The sequence below is a fragment of the Ranitomeya variabilis genome, chromosome 8 (assembly GCF_051348905.1).
Source record: "Ranitomeya variabilis isolate aRanVar5 chromosome 8, aRanVar5.hap1, whole genome shotgun sequence".
Classification (NCBI taxonomy): Eukaryota; Metazoa; Chordata; class Amphibia; order Anura; family Dendrobatidae; genus Ranitomeya; species Ranitomeya variabilis.
The window spans coordinates 133,882,379-133,898,449 of record NC_135239.1 but is presented as its reverse complement, the minus strand read 5'-3'; the positions used below and the strand labels follow the sequence as shown (position 1 = coordinate 133,898,449).

Below are 16,071 nucleotides of genomic sequence, written 5' to 3'. Positions count from 1 at the left end.
CATGTCATTTATGAAGTGTTTAAGAATAGTACAGTAGTTAAATCCTCGTCCTATAAAATATGAACTAATCAAGCAATGAATAGTATGTTTTTAAACTGGCCTTTTATCATCAATGTGTCCCTTCTAGTGGGTGAAATGTGATCTTGTCCATAAGCGCTTACTAGCAATGGCCATTTCCTTTTGTGTTAAGAGTATGTGTGGCCTGTCATGGTGTTCGGCTCCACCTAAGTTAATATCTGATTTTTGTACCTTTTACAATGTCGGGTTTTCTTGGATATACAAAGGACGGCGCTGGACCAGAGGGTGCAAAAAAGTCACTTCTACGTCTTCATTTTCACAATCTTTGGAGCATACAATAGCCAGCCACCAGCACCAATCATATTCACAGGTCACATCACCAGTTATGTCATCCATGGCCAATCTTGTGCCGCCTTCTACCACTTCATGGACTTCACTGTCTTTGCTGAATGAAAAAATCCTTGTTTTTATTTCTGTGTCACTACATGTGATGACAGTCCGGTATTGCTCACTCCCTGTGATGGGTTCTGCTTCCTGTAACCGATGTTATAACAAACTCTCCTCCTCTTCGTAGTCCTGGTTCACACAATACATGAACTTGATGTTAAGAATAGTTTTCTCCCTCCATTTGAGGAGTTGCATGAGTGTTAAGATTTGGTGTGAATATGGCCTCTGGAGGCTCGGGCTGCCGGCCTGTCATCTGCTCTGCATTCACTGTCTACCCCTGTAAATTCTCAGCCCTAACAAAGCTTCTCCCCTGTCCTCTCCTGCTTCTAAGACTCTGTAACATAATAAAATAATACAGTAATATCTAAAAATCATGGATTATTTGGTAAATATAGACCCCGCACTTTTAGACCACAGGCTGAACAGATCTGTATTGGAGATTTTCAAATTGAGACTGTAATAGTTTTATTTTTTAAAATATGATCCCATCACGATCCCTACTTGTATTTTGGTACAGATGTGGCTAGGAGCATAGCAGGCACATATACAGTTTTTGAAATGAAACTCTTTTTTCGGAAATGAGTTTTAAAATTTTGCGTTTGCATGGGAAAAATATTATCAAAGATACTCTTGTGACATATCTGGTGAAAGCCTGTACAGTTCTGAGTAGAATGGTGTTTATTTTGTTTCTCTATCTTTTTTTTCTAGCCTGAGTTATGAGGAGAAATGTAAAGGCAGGCAACGCCGATCTTTGAAAATCAATAAAAAAAGAAAAATTTTCTAGAATTTTTTTTTTCTTCACATTTTGCATTCTCTGACACACTATTACCAAATAACAAAATCTCAAAAGAATTAAAAATATAGAGGTAAAAATCATTGGTTCACTTGACATGGAATGACCCATTCCTAACTACAATTGAATGTGTACTTATCTATATATATAATTGTCTAAGGGTTTTTCTGTCTGTCTGTCTGTCCTGGAAATCCCGCGTCTCTGGTTGGTCGAGGCCGCCAGGATGTCATAAAGGTTGCCTCGACCAATCAGCGACGGGCACAGTCTGCCGCGAATTCTGGAATCATCATTGTCCATATACTACGGGGACATGCATATTCTAGAATACCCGATGCGTTAGAATCGGGCCACAATCTAGTAAATCTATAAGCATAGTCCTTGGTAACACAACATGGCAAAATGCTGTATCAGGCAATGATGAACACTTCCTCAGAATTTTAGGTGTTTTTGAGATTAGAGCTTAAAGTTGTTGTCCAGGTTTGGCATGAAGAGCTGCAGTTACTTGGTGCCAGAGAGATCAGGCAGTCGCATGACCACAACAATGGGGTTTGCAGACTTCCGGCCACATTGCGACTAGACTTGCGCGACCTCGCTCAATTCACTTGTATTAAGCAAGACCGTGCACCGCTCACCAGTGCCGTCACTAGAAAACTCGGACAGTGCTCACTGCACCATGTGAGGATTCACAAGTCTATAATGTGACTGCAGACTTTTGTACCAAACCTGGACAACCACTTATAAATGGAATGTATCATCAGAAAGTACTTGATTAAATGAGCTTTTTATACTACATTTTTTTTTCAACTTTTGATAAATAGACAAAAAAGACTATCCGTTAAAAAAACAAACTGTAAACTTGCAGTTTTCACACTGGCCACTAAGCCTTAAGCTACATTCAAATATTTGTACATGTCCACATGCTGTCCGTTTTTTTTGTTGTTGTCTTTTGTTTTTTTTTCCCCTCAGACCGCGCACAGACCCAAATAGCTAAATTTATCAATACACAGGTCCTCTTTATAAGTGCTTCCATGTGTCCTATGCATGAGAAAGTTTCCTAGAAAAAGGGCATGGGAGTCAGGGGCTGCAGCATTTAAGCAAAATATTGTAGTATTGCGGCAACATGCACATCAAGATCCCTGATTTACAGTTGTTTACGTACCCCGGCAGAATTTTTGCTTTCGCCTTTTTTCAGAGAATATGAAAAACACCAAAACTTTTTCTCCACTCACGGTTAGAGGTTGGGTGAAGCCATTTATTGTCAAACTACTGTTTTCTCTTTTTAAAGGGAACCTGTCACCCCCAAAATCGAAGGTGAGCTAAGCTCACCGGCATCAGGGGCTTATCTACAACTTCTCATTTAAAGATTTTTCTGTATTTTCATGACTATGAAAATTGTACATTCGCACTGAAGGCATCAAAACTATGAATTAACACATGTAGAATTATATACTTAACAAAAAAGTGTGAAAGAACTGAAATTGTCTTATATTCTAGGTTCTTCAACGTAGCCACCTTTTGCTTTGATAACTGCCTTGTACACTCTTGGCATTCTCTTGATGAGCTTCAAGAGGTAGTCACCGGGAATGGTTTTCACTTCACAGGTGTGCACTGTCAGGTTTCACCCCTTAATCCCATATGACATACTATCCTGTCGAGGTGGGGTGGGCCTTAATTCCCACCGACGGGATAGTGCGTCATATGCGATCGGCCGCGCTCACGGGCGGAGCGTGGCCGATCGCAGCCGGGTGTCAGCTGACTATCGCAGCTGACACCCGGCACTATGTGCCAGGAGCGGTCACGGATCGCCCCCGGCACATTAACCCCCGGCACACTGCGATCAAACATGATCGCAGTGTTCCGGTGGTATAGGTTCTATCACAGCGATCAAAATAAAAAAATAATAAATAAACCCCCCCCCCTTTATCACCCCCATAGGTAGGGACAATAATAAAATAAAGAAAATATTTTTTTTTCTTTTTCCACTAGGGTTAGGGTTAGAACTAGGGGTAGGGTTAGGGTTACGAGTAGGGTTAGGGTTAGGGGTAGGGTTATGGCATGTGCACACAGAGCGGATCGGCCGCGGATCCGCAGCGGATCGGCCACGGATCCGCAGCGGGTTGGCCGCGGATCCGCAGCGGATTGGCCGCGGATCCGCAGCTGATTGGCCGCGGATCCGCAGCTGATTGGCCGCGGATCCGCAGTGGATTGGCAGCGGATTGGCCGCGGATCCGCAGCGGATTGGCCGCGGATCCGCAGCTGATTGGCCGCGGATCCGCAGCTGATTGGCCGCGGATCCGCAGCGGATTGGCCGCTGCGAATTCGAAGCAGTTTTCCATCAGGTTTACAGTACCATGTACACCTAAGGAAAACCAAATCCGCTGTGCCCATGGTGCGGAAAATTCCGTGCAGAAACGCTGCATTGTATTTTCCGCAGCATGTCAATTCTTTGTGCGGATTCCGCAGCGTTTTACACCTGTTCCTCAATAGGAATCCGCAGGTGAAATCCGCACAAAAAAACACTGGAAATCTGCTGTAAATCCGCAGGTAAAACGCAGTGCCTTTTACCTGCAGATTTTTCAAAAATCGTACGGAAAAATCTCACACGAATCCGCAACGTGGGCACATAGCCTTAGGGTTAGGGTTGGAATTAGGGCTAGGGTTTGAAATAGGGTTAAGATTAGGCTTGTGGTTAGGGTTACGGATAGGGTTAGGGGTGTGTTGGGGTTACAGTTGTGGTTAGGGTTGGGATTAGGGTTACGGTTGGGATTAGGGTTAGGATTAGGGTTGGAATTAGGGTTACGGGTGTGTTGCGGTTAGGGTTGTGGTTAGGGGTGTGTTGGGGTTAGGGTTGTGATTAGGGTTATGGCTACAGTTGGGATTAGGATTAGGGGTGTGTTGGGGTTAGTGTTGAAGTTAGAATTGAGGGGTTTCCACTGTTTAGGCACATCAGGGGTCTCCAAACGCAACATGGCGCCACCATTGATTCCAGCCAATCTTGCGTTCAAAAAGTCAAATGGTGCTCCCGCCCTTCCAAGCCCCGACGTGCGCCCAAACAGTGGTTTACCCCCACATTTGGGGTACCAGCGTACTCAGGACAAACTGGGCAACAACTGTTGGGGTCCAATTTCTCCTGTTACCCTGTTACCCTTGCAAAAATAAAAAATTACTTGCTAAAACATAATTTTTGAGGAAAGAACAATTATTTTTTATTTTCACGGCTCTGCGTTATAAACTTCTGTGAAGCACTTGGGGGTTGAAAGTGCTCACCACACATCTAGATAAGTTCCTTCGGGGGTCTAGTTTCCAAAATGGGGTCACTTGTGGGGTGTTTCTACTGTTTAGACACATCAGGGGCTCTGCAAATGCAATGTGACGCCCGCAGACCATTCCATCAAAGTCTGCATTTCAAATGTCACTACTTCCCTTCCGAGCCCTGACGTGTACCCAAACAGTGGTTTACCCCCACATATGGGGTATCAGCATACTCACAACAAACTGGGCAACAAATATTGGGGTCCAAATTCTCCTGTTACCCTTGTGAAAATAAAAAATTGCTTGCTAAAACATCTTTTTTGAGGAAAGAAAAATTATTTTTTATTTTCACGGCTCTGCGTTGTAAACTTCTGTGAAGCACTTGGGGGTTGAACGTGCTCACCACACATCTAGATAAGTTCCTTGGGGGGTCTAGTTTCCAAAATGGGGTCACTTGTGGGGGATTTCTACTGTTTAGGCATATCAGGGGCTCTGCAAACGTAACATGATGCCCGCAGACCATTCCATCAAAGTCTGCATTCCAAAACGTCACTACTTCCCTTCCGAGCCCCGGCATGTGCCCAAACAGTGGTTTACCCCCACATATGGGGTATCAGCGTACTCAGGAGAAACTGGACAACAACTTTTGGGGTCCAGTTTCTCCTGTTACTCTTGCAAAAGTAAAAAAATTCTGGGCTAAAAAAATATTTTTGAGGAAAGGAAACATTTTTTATTTTCATGGCTCTGCGTTATAAACTTCTGTGAAGCACTTGGGGGTTCAAAGTGCTCACCACACATCTAGATTAGTTCCTTGGGAGGTCTAGTTTCCAAAATGGGGTCACTTGTGTGGGAGCTCCAATGTTTAGGCACACAGGGGCTTTCCAAACGTGACATGGTGTCCGCTAACGATTGGAGCTAATTTTCCATTCAAAAAGTCAAATGGCGCTCCTTCCCTTCCGAGCCTTACCATGTGCCCAAACAATGGTTTACCCCCACATGTGAGGTATTGGTGTACTCAGGAGAAATTGCCCAACAAAACTTAGGATCCATTTTATCCTGTTGCCCATGTGAAAATTAAAAAATTGAGGCTAAAATAATTTTTTTGTGAAAAAAAAGTACTTTTTCATTTTTACGGATCAATTTGTGAAGCACCTGGGGGTTTAAAGTGCTCACTATGCTTCTAGATAAGTTCCTTGGGGGGTCTAGTTTCCAAAATGTGGTCACTTGTGGGGGAGCTCCAATGTTTAGGCACACGGGGGCTCTCCAAAAGCGACATGGTGTCCGCTAAAGATTGGAGCCAATTTTTCATTCAAAAAGTCAAATGGCGCTCCTTCCCTTCCGAGCCCTGCCGTGCGCCCAAACAGTGGTTTACCCCCACATATGAGGTATCAGCGTACTCAGGACAAATTGGACAACAACGTCCGTGGTCCAGTTTCTCCTTTTACCCTTGGGAAAATAAAAAATTGTTGCTAAAAGATCATTTTTGTGACTAAAAAGTTAAATGTTCATTTTTTACTTCCATGTTGCTTCTGCTGCTGTGAAACACCTGAAGGGTTAATAAACTTCTTGAATGTGGTTTTGAGCACCTTGAGGGGTGCAGTTTTTAGAATGGTGTCACTTTTGGGTATTTTCAGCCATATAGAACCCTCAAACTGACTTCAAATGTGAGGTGGTCCCTAAAAAAAATGGTTTTGTAAATTTTGTTGTAAAAATGAGAAATCACTGGTCAAATTTTAACCCTTATAACTTCCTAGCAAAAAAAAAAATTTGTTTCCAAAATTGTGCTGGTGTAAAGTAGACATGTGGGAAATGTTATTTATTAACTATTTTGTGTCACATAACTCTCTGGTTTAACAGAATAAAATTTCAAAATGTGAAAATTGCGAAATTTTCAAAATTTTTGCCAAATTTCCGTTTTTTTCACAAATAAACTCAGAAATTATCGACCTAAATTTACCACTAACATGAAGCCCAATATGTCACGAAAAAACAATCTCAGAATCGCTAGGATCCGTTGAAGCGTTCCTGAGTTATTACCTCATAAAGGGACACTGGTCAGAATTGCAAAAAACGGCAAGGTCATGAAGGGGTTAAAGATGATTTCAGGGAATTAGGCTGCAAGCTGAAAGCAAGGACCTCCAACGTGGTATTTTCCAAAATACTGCCTGTGCCACGCCAGAGAGGCAACGGGAGATTAGGGAGGTTAATAAGTGGCTCAAGAATTTGTGTAGGAAGGAGGGGTTTGGGTTCCTGCAGAACTGAGCCGACTTCTCAGTGGGCTACAGGCTCTACGCTAGGGATGGGCTGCACCTCAATGGGGAAGGTGCAGCTGTGCTGGGGGAGAAAATGGCTAGAAGGATGGAGGAGTGTTTAAACTAGGGATTGGGGGGGAGGGTATTCAATTTATAGGAGGGGAAGATAGGGCAGATAGAGACCTGGGCACAAATAATGAAGTTGGGTGTGGTGGTGGCATGGGGGGTGGGGTTAGAACAGTTAATAATTTAAGAAAAAATAGAGGTACAGAGAGGAACATCAAGTGCATGTATACTAATGCCAGAAGCCTCTCCAACAAAATGGACGAATTAGAATGAATGTTGTTGGAGCATAATTATGACATGGTGGGGATATCTGAAACATGGCTGGATGAGAGCCATGACTGGGCTGTTAACTTGCAGGGCTATAGCCTTTTCAGAAATGACCGTACAGATAAGCGAGGGGGAGAAGTGTGTCTGTATGTAAAATCGTCCTTAAAACCCATCCGGTGTGATAATATAGGTGAATTTAATTGAAAATGTAGAGACCCTGTGGGTGGAGATAAGGGGAGGGGGAAAAAATAATAAATTACTGATAGGGGTTTGTTATAAATCTCCAAAAATAATGGAAGCAATGGAGAATATCCTCGTAAAGCAAATAGATGAAGCTGCGACTCAAGGAGAAGTCATTATTATGGGGGACTTCAACTACCCTGAAATAGATTGGGGAACAGAAACCTGCAGTTCCAGCAAAGGTAATTGGTTTTTGACAACTATGAGAGACAATTACCTTTCCCAACTGGTTCAGGACCCAACAAGAAGGGGGGCACTGCTAGACCTAATATTAACCAACAGACCAGACCGCATAGCAAATGTAAGGGTTGGGGGTCACTTGGGGAATAGTGATCACAAAATAATAAGTTTTCATGTCTCCTTTAATAAGATGTGGAGTAGAGGGGTGACAAGGACACTAAACGTCAGGAGGGCAAATTTCCAACGGATGAGAGAGGATCTTGGTGCAATTAACTGGGACGATATCTTGAGACATAAAAATACACAAAGAAAATGGGAGACGTTTATTAGCATCCTGGATAGGACCTGTGCACAATATATACCGTATGGGAATAAACATACTAGAAATAGGAGGAAACCAATATGGCTAAATAGAGCTGTAAGGGGCGCAATAAGTGACAAAAAGAAAGCATTTAAAGAATTAAAGGAAGTAGGTAGTGATGAGGCATTAAATAAATACAGAAAATTAAATAAATTCTGTAAAAAGCAAATCAAGGCAGCAAAAATTGAGACAGAGAGACTCATTGCCAGAGAGAGTAAAAATAATCCCAAAATATTCTTTAACTACATAAATAGTAAGAAACTTAGAAATGAAAGTGTTGGCCCCCTTAAAAATAGTCTGGGGGAAATGGTGGATGAGGAAAAAGCCAATATGCTAAATGACTTTTTTTCATCAGTATTTACACAAGAAAATCCCATGGCAGACAATATGATCAGTGATAACAAATATTCCCCATTAAGTGTCACCTGCTTAACCCAGCAGGAAGTACGGCGGCATCTAAAAATCACTAAAATTGACAAATCTCCGGGCCCGGATGGGATACACCCTTGAGTACTGCAGGATTTAAGTACAGTAATTTTATATTACAGGATGATTTATTTAAACTAGAAGCTTGGGCTGATAAATGGCAAATGATCTTTAATGGGGATAAATGTAAGGTCATGCACTTGGGTAGAAGTAATAAGATGTATAACTATGTGCTTAAGTCGAAAACTCTGGGCAAAACCGTCAATGAAAAAGACCTGGGTGTATGGGTGGATGACAAACTCATATTCAGTGGCCAGTGTCAGGCAGCTGCTACAAAGGCAAATAAAATAATGGGATGCATTAAAAGAGGCATAGATGCTCATGAGGAGAACATAATTTTACCTCTATACCAGTCACTAGTTCGACCACACTTAGAATACTGTGCACAGTTCTGGTCTCCGGTGTATAGGAAAGACATAGCTGAACTAGAGCGGGTGCAGAGAAGAGCGACCAAGGTTATTAGAGGACTGGGGGGGTCTGCAATACCAAGATAGGTTATTACACTTGGGGCTGTTTAGTTTGGAAAAACGAAGACTAAGGGGTGATCTTATGTTAATGTATAAATATATGAGGGGACAGTACAAAGACCTTTCTGATGATCTTTTTAATCATAGACCTGAGACAGGGACAAGGGGGCATCCTCTACGTCTGGAAGAAAGAAGGTTTAAGCATAATAACAGACGCGGATTCTTTACTGTGAGAGCAGTGAGACTATGGAACTCTCTGCCGTCTGATGTTGAAATGAGTGATTCATTACTTAAATTTAAGAGGGGACTGGATGCCTTCCTTGAAAAGTATAATGATACAGGGTATATTGTTGTGAAATTGGATTTTGGGCTCCCCCGGTGGCCACTGGTGGAATTGAACTTGTGTGCATCATCCCCTCTGTTCACCTGTTCCCATCAGGATGTGGGAGTCGCTATTTAACCTTGCTCCTCTGTCATTTCCATGCCGGTCAACATTGTAATCAGAAGCCTTTCTGTGCATGTTCCTGCTTCTAGACAACTCCCAGCTAAGTCTGACTTTTGTCCTTGTTTGTTTTTTGCATTTTGTTCCAGTTCACAGCTGCAGTTTCGTTTCTGTGTCTGGAAAGCTCTTGTGATCTGAAATTGCCACTCTGATGTTATGAGTTAATACTAGAGTCTTAAAGTAATTTCAGGATGGTGTTTTGATAGGGTTTTCAGCTGACCATGAAAGTGCCCTTTCTGTCTTCCTGCTATCTAGTAAGCGGACCTCGATTTTGCTAAACCTATTTTCATACTACGTTTGTCATTTTCATCTAAAATCACCGCCAATATATGTGGGGGCCTCTGTCTGCCTTTCGGGGAAATTTCTCTAGAGGTGAGCCAGGACTGTATTTTCCTCTGCTAGGATTAGTTAGTCCTCCGGCTGGCGCTGAGCATCTAGGGATAAAACGTAGGCACGCTACCCGGCTACTGTTAGTTGTGCGGCAGGTTTAGTTCATGGTCAGTTTTAGTTTCCATCCTTCCAAGAGCTTGTTCTTATGTATGCTGGGCTATGTTCTCTTGCCATTGAGAACCATAACAGTTTGACCGGCCCACAAAGGGTTAAATTAATTGGCAGAGAAAGGAGAGAAAAAAGAAGTCTGCTGAAAATTTTTTATTTTTTTTTCCTTCTGTTCTGAGTGTGCTTTCAATTGAATCACTTGCAAGTCTGCCTATATTGCAGCCTTCCTCTCTCTCTCTCCTTCTAATCCTGGAATGGCTCTGTGTTCACCTGTTTAAAATGGATATTCAGAGTTTAGCTGCAGGTTTGAATAATCTCACCACGAAAGTTCAAAATTTACAAGATTTTGTTGTTCATGTTCCTATATCTGAACCTAGAATTCCTTTGCCTGAATTTTTCTCGGGGAATAGATCTTGCTTTCAAAATTTCAAAAATAATTGCAAGTTGTTTTTGTCCCTGAAATCTCGCTCTGCTGGAGATCCTGCACAGCAGGTCAGGATTGTGATTTCCTTGCTCCGGGGCGACCCTCAAGATTGGGCTTTTGCATTGGCTCCAGGGGATCCTGCGTTGCTCAATGTGGATGCGTTTTTTCTGGCCTTGGGGTTGCTTTATGAGGAACCTCATTTAGAGCTTCAGGCGGAAAAAGCCTTGATGTCCCTATCTCAGGGGCAAGATGAAGTTGAAATATACTGCCAAAAATTCCGTAAATGGTCTGTGCTTACTCAGTGGAATGAGTGCGCCCTGGCGGCGAATTTCAGAGAGGGTCTCTCTGATGCCATTAAGGACGTTATGGTGGGGTTCCCTGTGCCTGCGGGTCTGAATGAGTCCATGACAATGGCTATTCAGATCGATAGACGTCTGCGGGAGCGCAAACCTGTGCACCATTTGGCGGTGTCTACTGAGAAGACGCCAGAGAATATGCAATGTGATAGAATTCTGTCCAGAAGCGAACGGCAGAGTTTTAAAATGGGTTGTGCTTTTATTGTGGTGATTCAACTCATGTTATATCAGCATGCTCTAAGCGTACTAAGAAGCTTGATAAGTCTGTTTCAATTTGCACTTTACAGTCTAAGTTTATTCTATCTGTGACCCTGATTTGTTCTTTATCATCTATTACCGCGGACGCCTATGTCGACTCTGGCGCCGCTTTGAGTCTTATGGATTGGTCCTTTGCCAAACGCTGTGGGTATGATTTAGAGCCTCTTGAAACTCCTATACCTCTGAAGGGGATTGACTCCACCCCATTGGCTAGTAATAAACCACAATACTGGACACAAGTAACTATGCGAATTAATCCGGATCATCAGGAGATTATTCGCTTTCTTGTGCTGTATAATCTACATGATGTGTTGGTGCTTGGATTGCCATGGCTGCAATCTCATAACCCAGTCCTCGACTGGAAAGCTATGTCTGTGTTAAGCTGGGGATGTAAGGGGATGCATGGGGACGTACCTTTGGTTTCCATTTCATCATCTATTCCCTCTGAGATTCCTGAATTCTTGACTGAATATCGTGACGTTTTTGAAGAACCTAAGCTTGGTTCATTACCTCCGCACCGGGAGTGCGATTGTGCCATAGATTTGATTCCGGGTAGTAAATACCCTAAGGGTCGTTTATTTAATCTGTCTGTGCCTGAACATGCTGCTATGCGAGAATATATAAAGGAGTCCTTGGAAAAGGGACATATTCGTCCTTCGTCATCTCCCTTAGGAGCCGGTTTTTTCTTTGTGTCTAAGAAAGATGGCTCTTTGAGGCCGTGTATTGATTATCGGCTTTTGAATAAAATCACGGTTAAATATCAATATCCGTTGCCACTGCTGACTGATTTGTTTGCTCGCATAAAGGGGGCCAAGTGGTTCTCTAAGATAGATCTCCGTGGGGCGTATAATTTGGTGCGAATTAAGCAGGGGGATGAGTGGAAGACCGCATTTAATACGCCCGAGGGCCACTTTGAGTATTTGGTGATGCCTTTTGGCCTTTCAAATGCCCCTTCAGTCTTTCAGTCCTTTATGCATGACATTTTCCGTGATTGTTTGGATAGATTTATGATTGTGTATCTGGATGATATTCTGATTTTTTCGGATGACTGGGACTCTCATGTCCAGCAGGTCAGGAGGGTTTTTCAGGTTTTGCGGTCTAATTCCTTGTGTGTGAAGGGTTCTAAGTGCGTTTTTGGGGTGCAGAAGATTTCCTTCTTGGGATACATTTTTTCCCCCTCTTCCATCGAGATGGATCCTGTCAAGGTTCAGGCTATTTGTGATTGGACGCAACCCTCTTCTCTTAAGAGTCTTCAGAAATTTTTGGGCTTTGCTAACTTTTATCGTCGATTTATTGCTGGTTTTTCTGATGTTGTTAAACCATTGACTGATTTGACTAAGAAGGGTGCTGATGTTGCTGATTGGTCCCCTGCTGCTGTGGAGGCCTTTCAGGAGCTTAAGCGCCGCTTTTCTTCCGCCCCTGTGTTGCGTCAGCCTGATGTTGCTCTTCCTTTTCAGGTTGAGGTCGACGCTTCTGAAATCGGAGCTGGGGCGGTTTTGTCGCAGAGAAGTTCCGACTGCTCCGTGATGAAGCCTTCTGCTTTTTTTTCTCGTAAATTTTCGCCCGCCGAGCGGAATTATGATGTTGGGAATCGGGAGCTTTTGGCCATGAAGTGGGCTTTTGAGGAGTGGCGTCATTGGCTGGAGGGGGCTAGACATCAGGTGGTGGTATTGACCGACCACAAAAATTTAATTTATCTTGAGTCCGCCAGACGCCTGAATCCTAGACAGGCGCGCTGGTCGTTGTTTTTCTCTCGGTTTGATTTTGTGGTGTCATACCTACCGGGTTCTAAGAATGTTAAGGCGGATGCCCTTTCTAGGAGTTTTGAGCCTGACTCCCCTGGTAATTCTGAACCTACAGGTATCCTTAAGGATGGAGTGATATTGTCTGCCGTTTCTCCAGACCTGCGGCGGGCCTTGCAGGAGTTTCAGGCGGATAGACCTGATTGTTGCCCACCTGGTAGACTGTTTGTTCCTGATGATTGGACCAGTAAAGTCATTTCTGAGGTTCATTCTTCTGCGTTGGCAGGTCATCCTGGAATCTTTGGTACCAGGGATTTGGTGGCAAGGTCCTTCTGGTGGCCTTCCCTGTCACGAGATGTACGAGGCTTTGTGCAGTCTTGTGACGTTTGTGCTCGGGCCAAGCCTTGTTGTTCTCGGGCTAGTGGATTGTTGTTGCCCTTGCCTATCCCGAAGAGGCCTTGGACGCACATCTCGATGGATTTTATTTCGGATCTTCCTGTTTCTCAGAAGATGTCTGTCATCTGGGTGGTGTGTGACCGTTTCTCTAAGATGGTCCATTTGGTTCCCCTGCCTAAGTTGCCTTCTTCTTCCGAGTTGGTTCCTCTGTTTTTTCAAAATGTGGTTCGTTTGCATGGTATTCCGGAGAATATCGTTTCTGACAGAGGAACCCAATTCGTGTCTAGATTTTGGCGGGCATTCTGTGCTAGGATGGGCATAGATTTGTCTTTCTCGTCTGCTTTCCATCCTCAGACTAATGGCCAGACCGAGCGGACGAATCAGACCTTGGAGACATATTTGAGGTGTTTTGTGTCTGCAGATCAGGATGATTGGGTTGCTTTTTTGCCTTTAGCGGAGTTTGCCCTCAATAATCGGGCCAGCTCTGCCACCTTGGTGTCTCCTTTTTTCTGTAATTCGGGGTTTCATCCTCGATTTTCCTCCGGTCAGGTGGAATCTTCGGATTGTCCTGGAGTGGATGCTGTGGTGGAGAGGTTGCATCAGATTTGGGGGCAGGTAGTGGACAATTTGAAGTTGTCCCAGGAGAAGACTCAGCTTTTTGCCAACCGCCGGCGTCGGGTTGGTCCTCGGCTTTGTGTCGGGGACTTGGTGTGGTTGTCTTCTCGTTTTGTCCCTATGAGGGTTTCTTCTCCTAAGTTTAAGCCTCGGTTCATCGGCCCGTACAAGATATTGGAGATTCTTAACCCTGTGTCCTTCCGTTTGGACCTCCCTGCATCTTTTTCTATTCATAATGTTTTTCATCGGTCATTATTGCGCAGGTATGAGGTACCGGTTGTGCCTTCCGTTGAGCCTCCTGCTCCGGTGTTGGTTGAGGGCGAGTTGGAGTACGTTGTGGAAAAAATCTTGGACTCCCGTGTTTCCAGACGGAAACTCCAGTATCTGGTCAAATGGAAGGGATACGGTCAGGAGGATAATTCTTGGGTGACTGCCTCTGATGTTCATGCCTCCGATCTGGTCCGTGCCTTTCATAGGGCTCATCCTGATCGCCCTGGTGGTTCTGGTGAGGGTTCGGTGCCCCCTCCTTGAGGGGGGGGTACTGTTGTGAAATTGGATTTTGGGCTCCCCCGGTGGCCACTGGTGGAATTGAACTTGTGTGCATCATCCCCTCTGTTCACCTGTTCCCATCAGGATGTGGGAGTCGCTATTTAACCTTGCTCCTCTGTCATTTCCATGCCGGTCAACATTGTAATCAGAAGCCTTTCTGTGCATGTTCCTGCTTCTAGACAACTCCCAGCTAAGTCTGACTTTTGTCCTTGTTTGTTTTTTGCATTTTGTTCCAGTTCACAGCTGCAGTTTCGTTTCTGTGTCTGGAAAGCTCTTGTGATCTGAAATTGCCACTCTGATGTTATGAGTTAATACTAGAGTCTTAAAGTAATTTCAGGATGGTGTTTTGATAGGGTTTTCAGCTGACCATGAAAGTGCCCTTTCTGTCTTCCTGCTATCTAGTAAGCGGACCTCGATTTTGCTAAACCTATTTTCATACTACGTTTGTCATTTTCATCTAAAATCACCGCCAATATATGTGGGGGCCTCTGTCTGCCTTTCGGGGAAATTTCCCTAGAGGTGAGCCAGGACTGTATTTTCCTCTGCTAGGATTAGTTAGTCCTCCGGCTGGCGCTGAGCGTCTAGGGATAAAACGTAGGCACGCTACCCGGCTACTGTTAGTTGTGCGGCAGGTTTAGTTCATGGTCAGTTTTAGTTTCCATCCTTCCAAGAGCTTGTTCTTATGTATGCTGGGCTATGTTCTCTTGCCATTGAGAACCATAACAGTATATACACTAGATTCCTTGATAGGGCGTTGATCCAGGGAACTAGTCTGATTGCCGTATGTGGAGTCGGGAAGGAATTTTTTTCCCCATTGTGGAGCTTACTCTTTGCCACATGGTTTTTTTTTGCATTCCTCTGGATCAACATGTTAGGGCATGTTAGGTTAGGCTATGGGTTGAACTAGATGGACTTAAAGTCTTCCTTCAACCTTAATAACTATGTAACATCAGGGGCTCTCCAAACGCAACATGGCGTCCGATCTCAATTCCATCCAATTCTGCATTGAAAATGTAAAACAGTGCTCCTTCCCTTCCGAGCTTTCCCGTGCGCCCAAACAGGGGTTTACCCCAACATATGGGGCATCAGGGTCCTCGGGACGAATTGGACAACAACTTTTGGGGTCCAAGGTCTCTTGTTACCCTTGGGAAAATATAAATTTGGGGGGCTAAAAATCATTTTTTTGGGGAAAAAAAGAGATTTTTCATTTTCACGGCTCTGCGTTGTAAACTGTAGTGAAACACTTGGGGGTTCAAAGTTCTCACAACACATCTAGATAAGTTCCATGGGAGGTCTAGTTTCCAATATGGGGTCACTTTTGGGGGTTTCTACTGTTTGGGTACATTAGGGGCTCTGCAAATGCAACGTGTGACGCCTGGAGACCAATCCATCTAAGTCTGCATTCCAAATGGCGCTCCTTCCCTCCCGAGCTCTGCCATGCACCCAAACAGTGGTTCTCCCCCCCCCCCCCACATATGGGGTATCAGCATACTCAGAACAAATTGAACAACTTTTGGGGTCTAATTTCTCCTGTTACCCTTGGGAAAATACAAAACTGGGGGCTAAAAAATAATTTTTGTGGAAAAAAAAAAAATCATTTTTATTTTCACGGCTCTGCGTTATAAACTGTAGTGAAACACTTGGGGGTTCAAAGCTCTCAAAACACATCTAGATAAGTTCCTTAGGGGGTCTACTTTCGAAAATGGTGTCACTTATGGGGGGTTTCAATGTTTAGGCACACCAGGGGTTCTCCAAAAGCAACATGGTATCCCATCTTAATTCCAGTCAATTTTGCATTGAAAAGTCAAATGGCGCTCCTTCCCTTCCGAGCTCTGCCATGCTCCCAAACAGTGGTTTACCCCCACATATGGGGTATCAGCGTACTCAGCACAAATTGTACAA

At 43.9% G+C, this 16,071-nt stretch overlaps 1 protein-coding gene across 6 annotated transcripts in view; it reads left to right on the top strand.

Moving 5' to 3' along the window:
• The window catches only part of SCYL3 (SCY1 like pseudokinase 3), a 395,128-nt gene that overhangs the window by 68,975 nt on the left and 310,082 nt on the right, over nt 1-16,071 (top strand). The gene's annotated exons all lie outside the window — the stretch shown is intronic.